Source organism: Mchenga conophoros, linkage group LG7 (assembly GCF_057382185.1).
Source record: "Mchenga conophoros isolate Kocher_MC1m ecotype Shallow Benthic linkage group LG7, M_conophoros_male_GT1.1, whole genome shotgun sequence".
NCBI lineage: Eukaryota > Metazoa > Chordata > Actinopteri > Cichliformes > Cichlidae > Mchenga > Mchenga conophoros.
Window position 1 is genome coordinate 27021255 of NC_140532.1, and position 12974 is coordinate 27034228.

The 12974-nt window shown below is 38.8% G+C and overlaps 1 protein-coding gene across 2 annotated transcripts in view; it reads left to right on the forward strand.

Moving 5' to 3' along the window:
- The first annotated feature begins 324 nt into the window (after positions 1 to 324).
- Positions 325 to 12974, forward strand: part of LOC146570259 (proline-rich protein 5-like) — a 41222-nt gene continuing 28572 nt past the window's right edge. For both annotated transcript variants that reach the window (XM_085283183.1, XM_085283184.1), the window contains exon 1: positions 325 to 539. The gene's annotated coding sequence lies outside the window, so the exon portion shown is untranslated. The remainder of the gene's footprint in view (positions 540 to 12974) is intronic.

Here is a 12974-nt window from a genome sequence, read left to right on the forward strand (position 1 = left end):
TAATTAGCCTAATAATTTCATGTAAATCACAGAATCAGGCGTAAAGGTCTTCTGAAAAAGGCAATTAATAATCCAACACTATATTATATATAGAATTATATAGAGGTTTAACTATATACCTTTGCATATCTCTGCTTTGTGCAACGTGTTTTCTGCGAATAAACTTCAGGTGCAAGTGTTGTGAGGTTGTACTGTGAATCCATTCCACCACAAAACTTGATTTCTAACAAATTCGACTTTTATTTTGAAGGTCACGCGTGGCAGCGTCGGTTGCAGCCGGTACTGCAGCCTGTTGAATGGAGGCAGCGGGAAGAGGCAGTTGTTCTCACTTCCAGTTATCAGAGAACCTGTGTGAGCTCCGTTTCTCAGTATGAGTTCTTAAGCGGAGGAAGTGTTTGTTTTTTTTAGAACGGAAACCCAAGCGATGCGCACACACAGCTGCTGATAACAAGAAGCGGCACATTTTATTGAGTCGCCTAAAGACCGCGGCTGTGTTTATTACTCAGAGCAGCAGCAAAAGGTGAAGCCAGTTTGCAGAGGTGAGTCCACGCACGAATACCACGAGGCTTATATCCTGTCAAGATGTTCACGCAGAACAGCGGCCAAACTCTGTGGCGTGTTTCTGTTTCTTTTACTGTGTTTTTGTGACCGGACGCATTTCATATCCTCTCGAGCTGGAATTCAGTAGAAAAGTAACTTACGAAGAAGAGATCCTTTAAAATAGAAGTGAAAACCCCTTTTTAGGTCAAATAGATACAGCCCACTGAAAAGGGGAGAGTGCAGATACCTGCTGGTAGTTACGTGTGTGGAATGACCCACAGAACTTCATGTAAATAGGTACGCAGTCACAGACAGTTCAGCTCTTTACGTATAGTTACATGTAATGACTTTGGGGAGGCGTCGTGGATCTTATACCAGTAATTCTGTATGCCAACTTAAAGCATAAGATCGATAACTGCACCGCATACTAACCCAGTGTTTGTTTTTGGGTCAGTAGATGTATTTATAACTGTCATTGTTGTGTTGGTATATACGTTTTTAACCGTTCGTGAGGCGATTTTTCTTGAGACCAGTTGTACTTGTCAATGACATGAAGCGGATGGAGGAAACAGTAATACGTTATTTCATTCTTAGAACACGGGCAGATCAGACTTCTCAGAGCATTATTTAATGATCTTATTGTTGCAGCTCTAGATAGACTGAGTAATTTTCAACTGCACTTATGTGAGTTCCTCAAATATCTGGGGATCGACCTGTCACAGAGACCTGCAGTTTTTTTTAGGATGCCAAGATAACTTTACCAAGTTAGGCCTATGAATAGCTCACAGTTTGCAGATGTCAAGCAAGTGACTACTGTCACCTGTTACTTTGTAACCAGAATTGTTTAACACCACGTAACTTCAAAGTAAAAGAAAATAATGTATTGTGTGTATAATATGGCCAGAGGTAAGAGGGCCATTTATGGGGCAAGGATCAGCAGAGGCAGGCTGATGCTTGGCCTTGCAGTGTGGTGATAGTCTGTAGGTAGCATACAGAGCTTTGTAGATCCTGTTACTTTTTACTGTCTGACTGACAGGACGTTGGTACAGGGAGAACTCACTTGGCTATTGGTTGCTTGGAGAAATTCCAGTTTGACAAATGCCCTCATGGGTTTTTGCAGACTCTGTACTGTGCACTCTTACACTTCAGTTTATTACATTAGGATTAGGGGCTCACTAATTGGCACTTGGCTGATTTCTTTCTATTTTGTTTTTGTTTTGTTTTTTATTCAAAGGGCACTGATGAACAGCCCTCAGCCAGTGTCTCCCAAAGTATACAATAGCATGGAAGTCTGTGAACAGTTCAATCTAATTACAAATTTGTCATCAAATATTACAGTTGTTTGTTTGTTAGAATTTCAAACACCATAAAACTACCAGAGGGGTCATTTTAACCCATCCTACAACAAGATGAAAATTAGGTTGTTAATTTTCATCTAATTTTAAAAATTATTAATAAGAGCTAACACAGTAAATATGTAAGATTTTTTTTCATTAGTTTATGTTTTACGAATTGTTTTATTTTGATATACTGATTTTTTTTAAATGATTATTTTATTAGAATTATTATTATTAGACTCAATAGAGTTCAACAAACAATAGTTTACACACCTGAATAATGTAACTATTTTAGGAGAAGATGATCAATGAAAGGTTAATTTTGGATATTGGTTACCCTACTATATAAAAAGAGCACTCACTGTGAAACATTGAACAGGTCTTTGCCTATACAGGTGCTGGTCATAGAATTAGAATATCAAAAGTGAAACTTGTATAATGTATACATTCATTCCACACAGACTGATATATTTTAAGTGTTTATTGCTTTTAATTTTGGATGATTAAAACTGACAACTAATGAAAACCCCAAATTCAGTATCTCAGAAAACAACAACAAACTTTATTTATATAGCACATTTAAAAAACAGTGGTGTACCAAAGTGCTTAACATGCAAGCGAGTAGGATGAAGTAACAGGGAAGGATGAGGGCTATGGCAAGGTACCAAAACATGCTAGCAGGTTGAATGGCATTAAAACACAAAAGCAAAAGAATTGCATAAGGAAACTAAGTGTAAAGGATAAAACAGTCAAAATTAAAAATGATTAAAAGTAATTAAGAATAAGCCAAAGATAAGAATAAGCATTAAGCTAACTGACAAGCAGGCGTTAACTGGTAGAAAAGGCGAGGCTAAATAAGTGGGTTTTTAACCGCGATTTGAAGGAATGGATGGAATCAGACTTGCGTATAGCGATGGGGAGGTTATTCCATAAATTAGGTGCAGCCAAGGCAAACGCGCGGTCACCTCTAGTCTTCAGCCGGGATCTCGGGAGTACCAAGAGTGACTGGGAAGATGATCTTAGTGCTCTAGTAGGGGTGTATAATCTAAGAAATGTAGAATATTACTTAAGACCAATACAAAGAAAGGATTTTTAGAAATCTTGGCCATCTGTAAAGTATGAACATGAAAAGTATGAACATGTACAGCACTCAATACTTAGTCGGGCTCCTTTTGCCTGAATTACTGCACCAGTGCAGCATGGCATGGATTTGATCAGTCTGTGGCACTGCTCAGGTGTCGTGAGAGCCCAGGTTGTTCTCATGACACCATGAGAGCAACCATCTATCATGGTCCTTAAACCAGCTACTGGTAGCTTTGGCACTGTGTGCATCTCCATAAAGCTGGTCAGCAGCATGAAGTGCTCTAAAACTTCCTGGTATACGGCTGTGTTGATCTTGGACCTCAGAAAACACAGTGGAGCAACACCAGCAGATGACACCCCAAACCATCACTGACTGTGGAAACTTTACACTGGACCTCAAGCAACGTGGATTCTGTGCCTTTCCTCTCTTCGACCACATCTTTTCCTTCCCCTCGCCTCTCTACTAATTTACTTGGACACAGAGCTATGTGAACAGCCAGCTTCTTTTGCAATACCCTTTTGTGTCTTGCCCTCCTTGTGCCCAGTGGTCATCAACTGTCAAGTCAGCAGTGCTCCCCATGATTGTGTAGCCTACAGAACTGGACTGAGATTTTCTTTAAAGGCTTTTGCAGGTGTTTTGAGTTAATTAGCTGATTAGAGTGTGGCACCAGGTGTTTTCAATATTGAACCTTTTCACAATGTTCTACTTTTCTAAAATACTGAATTTCATTAGTTGTCAGTTATAATCATCAAAATTAAAAGAAATAAACACTTGTAATATATCAGTCTGTGTGGAATAATTGTATACATTATACAAGTTTCACTTTGTAAATAGAATTAGTGAAATACGTCAACTTTTTGATGATATTCTAATTATATGACCAGCACCTGTATTTTAAAATTGACCTCACATTTAACTTTTAAAGAATAAGAAACTCAATTTAATGAAGTATTGTAAAGTACAGCAATCATAGTAACATAAATTAAGCTTCAATCTACATCCCTGCAATTCATCAAGCCTGAAACCAAATAGTTAAATCTGCTCTGCATTTAACTCAATTTAACTCATTTAACAAAACATTTTTGTGGCATGCAATTTATTGAAAACAACGCTTAAACTGAAACAGGCTGTTTTACAGCTGATCAAATGCTTAGGACCACACCTCCAAAAAAACAACAACCCCGTAAACCCCCACAAAACAGAAATCAAAGTTCCAAAAATGAACTCAGAAATGAGTAGCTCCACCGTTATTGTTGATCATTTTAAATATTTGTTGCGGTGTGCTTGATGCAAGTGTTTCTATGAGGTGAGTGGGAACATTTCTCCAAGTGGTGAAGACAGCTGCAAGAAGGGCATCTACTGTCCAGAACTGTTGTCCATTTTTATAAACTTCCCTCGCCATCCATCTCCAAAGGTTCTCAATTGGATTGTTTTACCTGCCTAAGAACATCTGTGATATCAGGCAGGTACGTAGTTCTTCTCTCAGTATTGGTGCAATATACTTCCACATTCACTGCATGTAGTTGGGGGAATTCCCTCAAACTGTATTTACAAAGGCTGCCTTGTTATGTCTGTAAAAAGTGGAACATGTAGCTTACTTAGATGAAGTTAATTTACCTGTTTTATTTACAACTGGAGCACTGGCTCAATAACTTTTACACATTATGAGCAAAGCCAATTGGCCACTCTAAAAGTGAACAAGTTCCATACGGTGTATTTATTTGTATATATAATAGAACACTTTTAGAATTAGAGCAAGAGAATTATCTCATAGTTACCGTAATTGTTGGGCTATAAGCCGCTACTTTTTGCACAAGCTTTGAACCCTGCGGCTTTTAGTCAGGTGCGGCTTTTTTATGGATTGTCCATGATTTTTGTCATATCGTAAGACGATTTGTTTTGTTTGTTCCGCTGTTGTACGGCACTACGTTGCCTGGCGGAAGGGCATGTGATATGTACCCATAACTTGTTTTTCAAAATATTAATAAAAGGGGTGTGTCTTCAAACAGCCATCTCTTTCCTGACAATTCCCTTTGTGCATATTCTCTTACATATGATAAGTCAACATTGAAACACCTGCGGCTTTTAGTCAGGTGCGGCTAATGTATGTACAAAACAGGATTTTCCCCTGATTTTAGCTTGTGCGGCTAATATTCAGGTGCGCTTTGTAGTCCGGGAAATATGGTAATCAGATAGTTGTCCCAAATTTGGGGGGGAGGAAGGCACATCACAAAACAAACTTGGTTGCCCTTTAATATGCTACACAAAGCTTTATTTTCTGTGGTATATTTTCTGTGCTTCTGATAACTTGGTGTGATATTTTCATTGCTGATTAGAGGTGGTAGACTGCCACTGCTTATTTCTATTTACTGGCAGATGTTGTGCAGCTTCCTGTAACAGATTTTTGACACAAATAAGTGTTACTCTGCTAAGTTAAAACTGTATTTATGTTACAGATAGGAAGGAGTGGTAATATTTTTCTGTCTAGCTCCAACATTAACGTTATATATTGGCGTCTCTTCATTGGCTCCAGATTCAAATTGAAAATCCTACTCCTTACATACAAGGTCTGAATAACCAGGACCAATCTTATCTCAGAGACATAGTACCATATCTCCCCAGTAGAGCACTTTGCTCTCAGACTGCAGGCTTACTTGTTGTTCCTAAGATATTTTAAAGCCGTATAGAAGGTAATGCCTTCAGCTTTCAGGCCCCTCTTCGGTGGAACCAGCTCGTAGCTTTGATTCAGTGACAGGTTACCTCTATTTTAACATTAGGCTTAAACTTTCCTTGTTGATAAAGCATATAGCTGGGGATGGATCAGGTGACCCTGAACCCGGCCTTAGTTACACTGCAATAGGCCTAGGCTGCTGGGGGCTGTTCCTCCTTCAGTCACATTTTTTCATTCACCTTTGTGTTTATACATCACTCACTTAATCATTAGTTGCTATTAATATCTGGCTCTCTTCCACTGTGTGTCTTCTCTCTTCCTACACTCACCCCTTGTCGGTCACAGCAGGTGACACTGTCACTAAGTTCTTGCTCTCGGGGGGGGGGGGGCGTTTGATTGTTGGGGTTTCTCCATATTATTGTAGTGTGTGATGTGGCACTATGTAAATAAAATAAAGTTGGAATGAATTAAATTATTATTAGCCACAGCTGCTAAGTTAATGATAACTTAACTGATGGCTAATAATAGTAAAATGGGTAACATTAATGTGGGTGCCAGCCAGATTAACATTTATGATAACTGTTTAATTATTAATTGTTGTTGAAACAAGAACTTTACTGACCTCAAAATTCCTTTTACACTCTCCAAGGTGGTGGTTTAGTGTTAGTGTAGGTTTGGTGAGTTAGTGTTCACGTCTTCAGCTGCTGGTGATGGGAGGGGCTGCCTGAAAATCTGCAGCAGTCCCTTTGTTATGTGTCAGATGGAGGAGGCGAAGTTGGTACCGACGATGTCATTACTGTTGCAAAAGCATAATAATCTAATCTATTTAATTAATAATTAACAATTATCACTAATTGTTAGTATAAATTAGTATCTTAAGTACCTACTCAGTACTTATGCTGCCTTTAGTGCAAAAAAACCAAAAACGTACCATTGCATTTTCAGAATTTAGGTATCAAAGGTTCTGTAAGTATTGGTTCTGGTGGCATCCTTATACCACAAAGTAGTAAACCCTAAACTGTTAGATCATCCATATGTTAACCCTGGGACTTCCTCAATGCAGAGGGCTCTATCCCGTGGATGGACTGGTATCCGGGGAATTTAAAATCTAGGTTTACACTTTGGCTATTTGTCACATTCCTGGAGTCACCCTCAGAGTAATTTTTGTTGCATAACAGAGTGCATAGTTCTGCTGGGAGAAACTGCTGCTCCCTCTACAGTGTTGACATTGGTGGTACAGTTGTGGTCAGAAGTTTAAATGCATTCATCCTGGGTATGAGTGTCAGGTTAATGGTTTCCTTCAACCGTACTTTTTCTAGAGTGAAATGTTTGTACATTATACATCCTTAATTACTTTAAAAAACAAAATTTGGGTGCACAATTTTAAATTTCTTTTAAATTTTAGAAGTTTTTAGAAGTCAACACTAGGGGTGGGCGATAGAAACGATATAAATTTGGCCAACGATAGAGATTTTGACTATCTCGCTCTATCGCGATAGCGCATGTCGATGATGTCATCAAGCTGCGCATGTTTTGGTCGAAAGCATCACAGCGGCTAAAACCATTATCATCTGCAAGTTATTCCAGGCGACAGTCATAGCAAAGAGATGAAGCACTTTTGAAATAAGGGGAAAGCCAAAAACTCTGCTTCCTCCACTTCCGTAACATTGATTCATTAATGTTGAATTCTCTCGCAGCTGTTCTAATCCCATGTTGTTGCAGTATATTAATAACTAACCTCGTATTGTGGATGAATAATCTCAGTTGTTCTCCTGACTGAAGTTTGGCCCATGTATAGCATCATGCTATGCGATTGCATTTGTCCCTGACCACCAGAATCCCTCACGTTAACTTTTAATGAGTGGAAAAAAGTTGGCGTTCATCCTCCAGCTTCACTGTGCTAATGTTATGCTAACATAGCTGTGTCGCTAGCAATCACGTAGCACAACATGTTTAGGTGGAAGCTAGTGAGCTAACTTCCTGTTAACTTCTAACTCCGTTAAATTTAATAAATTCTGTTTTCATGGATGCATGGATGTTAAACTTAATTGTTACAGCTGGTAAAGCAACAACGCTGATGATTTTATTAAAGATGAAAGAATTTAGACCGTTTTTAACTCTCAGTATTCGTTTGACTTTGGGACCTGAAGCGGACGGAGTTTTCGACCCAGATTACTCCGCAAAGCTCCTCACTACGGCAGCCGCAATGCTCTGACAATCCATCAAGCAGTGCACTTACCAAAGTTGTACTAAAACATTTTTTAACAGATTTCTGCACGCCAAAATCGGTTCGAGGTCAGTAAGCACAACCAGAATTCATACATAAGGCACACTCTCGATTTTTGAGAAAATTAAAGGATTTTAAGTGTGCCTTATAGTGTGGAAAATACGTTATACAGAAGAAAAGAATATATCGTGATATATATCGTTACCGCACATGCTTCAAATTATATCGCGATATGAATTTTAGGCCATATCGCCCAGCCCTAGTCAACACAGTGTCAAAAGTATGGATACAGGCTCAATAATTTACATAATTTCCTTCGGGATTAATAAAGTTTTCTGAAAAATATAGATATATTTACATACACTTACTTAAATCTTTTAACAAGTGGTGCTGAAGATTCTAAGATGGCTTTTAAGTTGACGAGGCAGAGCCCTATTAAATTCTGGTTAGTGATCATGTCCAGTACAACTGGTGATTTCTCTTGGATAGCACTCATTGGACTGACCAATTCTTAGAACAATGGCAAAGTCCAAGGGAGCCAACTCAAAATTACCATGGCATTCATGCCCATGATGAGTGTATCAGAATCAGAATCAGAATACTTTATTGATCCCTGGGGGAAATTATTTTTTGTTACAGTGCTCCATTTTAAACCAACATTAAGACAAGACAGACAATACACTAAGAATAGTACAATATATACATATATATACATACATACATACATAAGTCACTCATAGATAAATAGTTGGAAAAGAAACATGTGTAGTTGTAGCAGCAAACAGTGTGTTAAGTGGATGCGTTGTACAGGGAGATGGCCACAGGCAGGAATGATTTCCTGTGTCGTTCAGTGGTGCTTTTCGGTAATCTCAGTCTCTCACTGAACGAGCTCCTGTGACTGACCAGCATGTCATGGAGTGGGTGGGAGGTGTTATCCAACATTGTCTTTATCTTGGACAGCATCCGCCTCTCCGACACCACCTTGAGGGAGTCCAGCTCCATCCCCACAACATTGCTGGCCTTACGGATTAGTTTATTAAGTCTGTTGGCATCTGCGACCCTCAGCCTGCTCCCCCAGCATGCAACAGCATAGAGGATCGCACTGGCCACAACAGACTCGTAGAAAATCCTGAGCATTTTCTGGCAGATGTTGAAGGACCTCAGTCGCCTCAAAAAATAGAGACGACTCTGGCCCTTCCTGTAAAGTGCTGTGGTGTTTTTAGCCCAGTCCAGTTTATTGTCAATGTGTACTCCAAGGTATTTATAGTCCTCCACAATATCAACACTGACCCCCTGAATTGAAACAGGGGTCAAGTGTTTCCTGGTCTTCCTGAAGTCCACGATCAGTTCCTTGGTCTTTGCCACGTTGAGCTGCAGATGATTCTGCTCACACCACGTGACAAAGGAGTCGACCACAGCCCGGTACTCTGTCTCATCATCCCTGCTGATGCATCCAACCACCGCAGAGTCATCAGAAAACTTCTGAAGATGTGTACATAAAGTGTACATAAAATTCTGACCAGAACTGTATGTGGATAATCGGTATGACTTTCAACCTTTTTTTTAAATCTGCTTCCATGTTCAGCATGTAGACGATCTGGAAAGACTAATGGTTAAAGAAAATGTGGGAACACCTAATACCTGTTGAGATGATTCACATTAGGCCAAGACAGGTGATGATCGTGTGAGGGGCAGACTGTAAGAAATTGACTAGGAAATTATTGAATTTTATTTAGAAAAAAGTTATTTCAGTGGAACATACTCAATTCCCCAGTGTAACTCTGTAGGCTAATGACTAAAAAAACCTGCACAATGATAGATTTCTAGCTCTACACAGATGAACTTCGTGTCTCAAAAATATAGGTCATCTAGCTAAATTAGACTTGGACAGAGGTTGGTGTAGTGTGATTTATTAAAGGATCCCTGGGTTTTGGCTTCATAGCCCAAAGAGTAGGGTTGGGTGATATTAGTTTAAACTTTAACATGGTTTGTGGTAACAGAAAATAGGGAAGAAAGTTTATTAATGCAGGCAGCTTGCAGACAAGTGTAAGTAAATTAGGAGCATTTTCCATCCTTTTGTTTTCATAAGCTACTGTCAATAATAGCCCATTTCCTAATGTGAAGTGTGAATTTACTGAAAGAAGGTGTTGGCAGCAGCATTTGACTGGAAAGGTAGTGATACACCTTATATTTAGTGACACTGTGCAAGTTACACACAAAAAAGCCTAGGTACTGTTTTCCCTTGAAGTTTAATACTTTAGCTTGTCATCTTGCTTTAGTTATTGCTAACATTTTTTTATATCATGTAAAAATGTATAGCTGTATATTGCAGATATTATGACAATATGATACAGCACAGTCTTCCCTAAAGGTTGACATCTTTAATGACTTTAAAAATCAACAATTTTGTGCACAAATGTGAATGTATTTTGGAATTTCTTACTAATGTTTGGTTTATTTTTGTCCCTTAGAACATTGCACTTCAGTAAGATGCTTTCAGTAGCCATCAACAAGCTTCTGGCTGGATAATTAACTAATATATGTTGTCTTGTGGGCTCAAGCATGCCTATCTATTTCTTTCTCTCTGACTCTCAGGATTTGTAATTGCATTAGTCTGAGTACTTTCTCATGACAGGGCTTCTGTGATAGGATTAGTCGTCATGCTAGCACAAATCAACACTTGCACACAAATACACAAGCACAAGAAAACTGACTGCTATTCTTTCACTGTAGGTCAGCAGAAGAATAAGTACCATTATATTTTCAGGATTTTGGTATGTCTTTGTTTGTTTTTGTAATGAACACTTGGTTATCTTTGCATTGAGACTGGAAACAGCAAGTTAGTCTACCCAGATGTATCAAAAGCCACGTGCACCTGGCAAAACTGTGTCCTAAAATTGCTTCCAATTCAGCTAAACTGCATCTTCAGTAACTCTTCTGGTGAAATGTATTTGTTGTTAACTGTTGGTTGTACAACTATATCTCTGAACCATGACTCTGATATTTATTTACATAAATCACAAGCTTGTGATTTGGTGTCATTGTAAAAGCCTATTTTAAATGAACTATTAATGATCTTTACTTCAACCTAATTGAGTTTGCAGTGTCAGCTGGTTTACTTTAAAGAACACTAAACCCAAAATACATGGACGGAGGCATATTTCTTTTTTCAGTAGCATTGTCACTAATGTTTGGAGTTTCCACTTTTCTTCACTATGTTGCCTGTTCCATTAGGCAAAGCTGACTTCTGTTGACATGTGGTGGTTTGTGTAAAAATATCTTGATACCATCCAAGCCTATGGCATGTTTTGTTCATTGAAGTTGGATGAGGAAGTTACACTCAACATCACAGACTGATAAGATGTAACGGTGGGGAAGCATCTGATGGAAGGTTTGGTGAAGTAGAGGTGGGTTGACCTTTTGATTGATTTTTGGTGTGTACCAGATGGATTGTCATGGTGATAGTTATGCACACAGTGACACCCAGCAGATTTCTTCCTGAGTGAATCATGTTGTCAAATATAGACGCTTGTTGATTTTGACTGTGGGTAACACATGTTTAGAGACATTCAGCACAGCTCAAGTTGTACTGAACAGCTTTTTAATTCTTCTGCGTGCGTGCGTGTGTATGCATGCACACGTGTGTGTGTGTGTGTGTGTGTGTGTGTGTGTGTTAATGCCAACAAATCCTTTTAACACCACATGTGGTGAACGGTGCACAGATGGTCTCACTCTCACACACAACCTGCGGTCCCTGGCACACACCTTTTTGAAGCATTTGGAATGTCGTCTCACTCTCCCACATGTATCTGGATGATAAGCTGTTATCCATTTGGTTCTTCTTTTGGTCAAACATGTCAAACGTTGAGTATTTGGGATACAGCTCAGGAGGTAGAGCAGGTCATCTAATCAGAAGGTTGTTTTAATCCCCGGCTACACCAAATTATCCTTGGGCAAGATACTGAACCCTAAGTTGTGCTCTGATGCATCCATCAGAGTATGAATGTGTGTGAACGTTAGATAGAAAGCACTTAGAAAAAAGAAAGCATAGTTGTGTGAATGGGTTACTGAGGCAAGTTGTAAAAAAACTGTCCAATATTTCTGAATTAAAACTCAAAGGAAGAGTAGGCCAATAATGAATAATGTGAAAGACTCATTGCCAGTTATCACACATGATTCATTTCAGTTCTTGCTGCCAGTGGTGACACAACCAGTTCTAAATCATTTCTCACATGGTGATAGAGATTAATACACAGACACCAGACCGATACCAAAACCCAAACTTTTCTGGGCAATTTTAATTTTCATTGACCAAAGGTTAGAGATAAGTCCTTTGCTTTCTTTGCATCCAAAGTACGACAAACCTCTCAGTGCCTGTGTATTTATAACCATAACCCTGGCTGCACTCTTTTGATTACTCTTTCACTGAACACAACTATGAAACTAGCTCGCATTTGGGGAAAGCTATATTTTGCATTTCCTGGGTGTGTAAGTGTGATTACACGTGACAGCCATATTTACAAAATTAAAAGCAGAATAATTATTAACTGACCTCATTTCAAAGAAAACAGTTATGTTTCAGACACGTGGGAAATGTTTACACTTTTTCTTTCTGATAATATGTTTGTTTGTTTGTCTGTTTTTTCAAATTTGATGTTAAAAGAAAAGAAGTGATGGACTGTTAATTTTAGTATTATTAAGTATTGGGACAGTCATAGAGTTTTTGTGATGTTGCCTCTGTACCACCACCACAGCAGATTTTAGATCAAACAGTGAAGACTGAAGTGCAGAGTTTCAGCGTCATTTCAAAGAGTTAAACCAAAAGTATTGCATCAACTGCAGAGGAGATGTAGACTGTTTTTGTGATTTGGCACTATGTAAGTAAAGTTGAAGTGTAGTCCTCGATTTTCAGAGGACAAAACAAGATTTTAAAAGTAATTGCCCGATCACCAAATGTGGCATTTCTTTCCTTGAGACCTTTGAAATGAGGCCTTCACTGCTACCATGCTCAGTTGCTCCTTATTTGTGAGTCTCTCTGCCTTCAGTAACTGAAAAGGGAGTTTTAGACGTTGACTTTATCTGTCCCTCACTGGGGAAAGTCACTTGTTAGTAGTA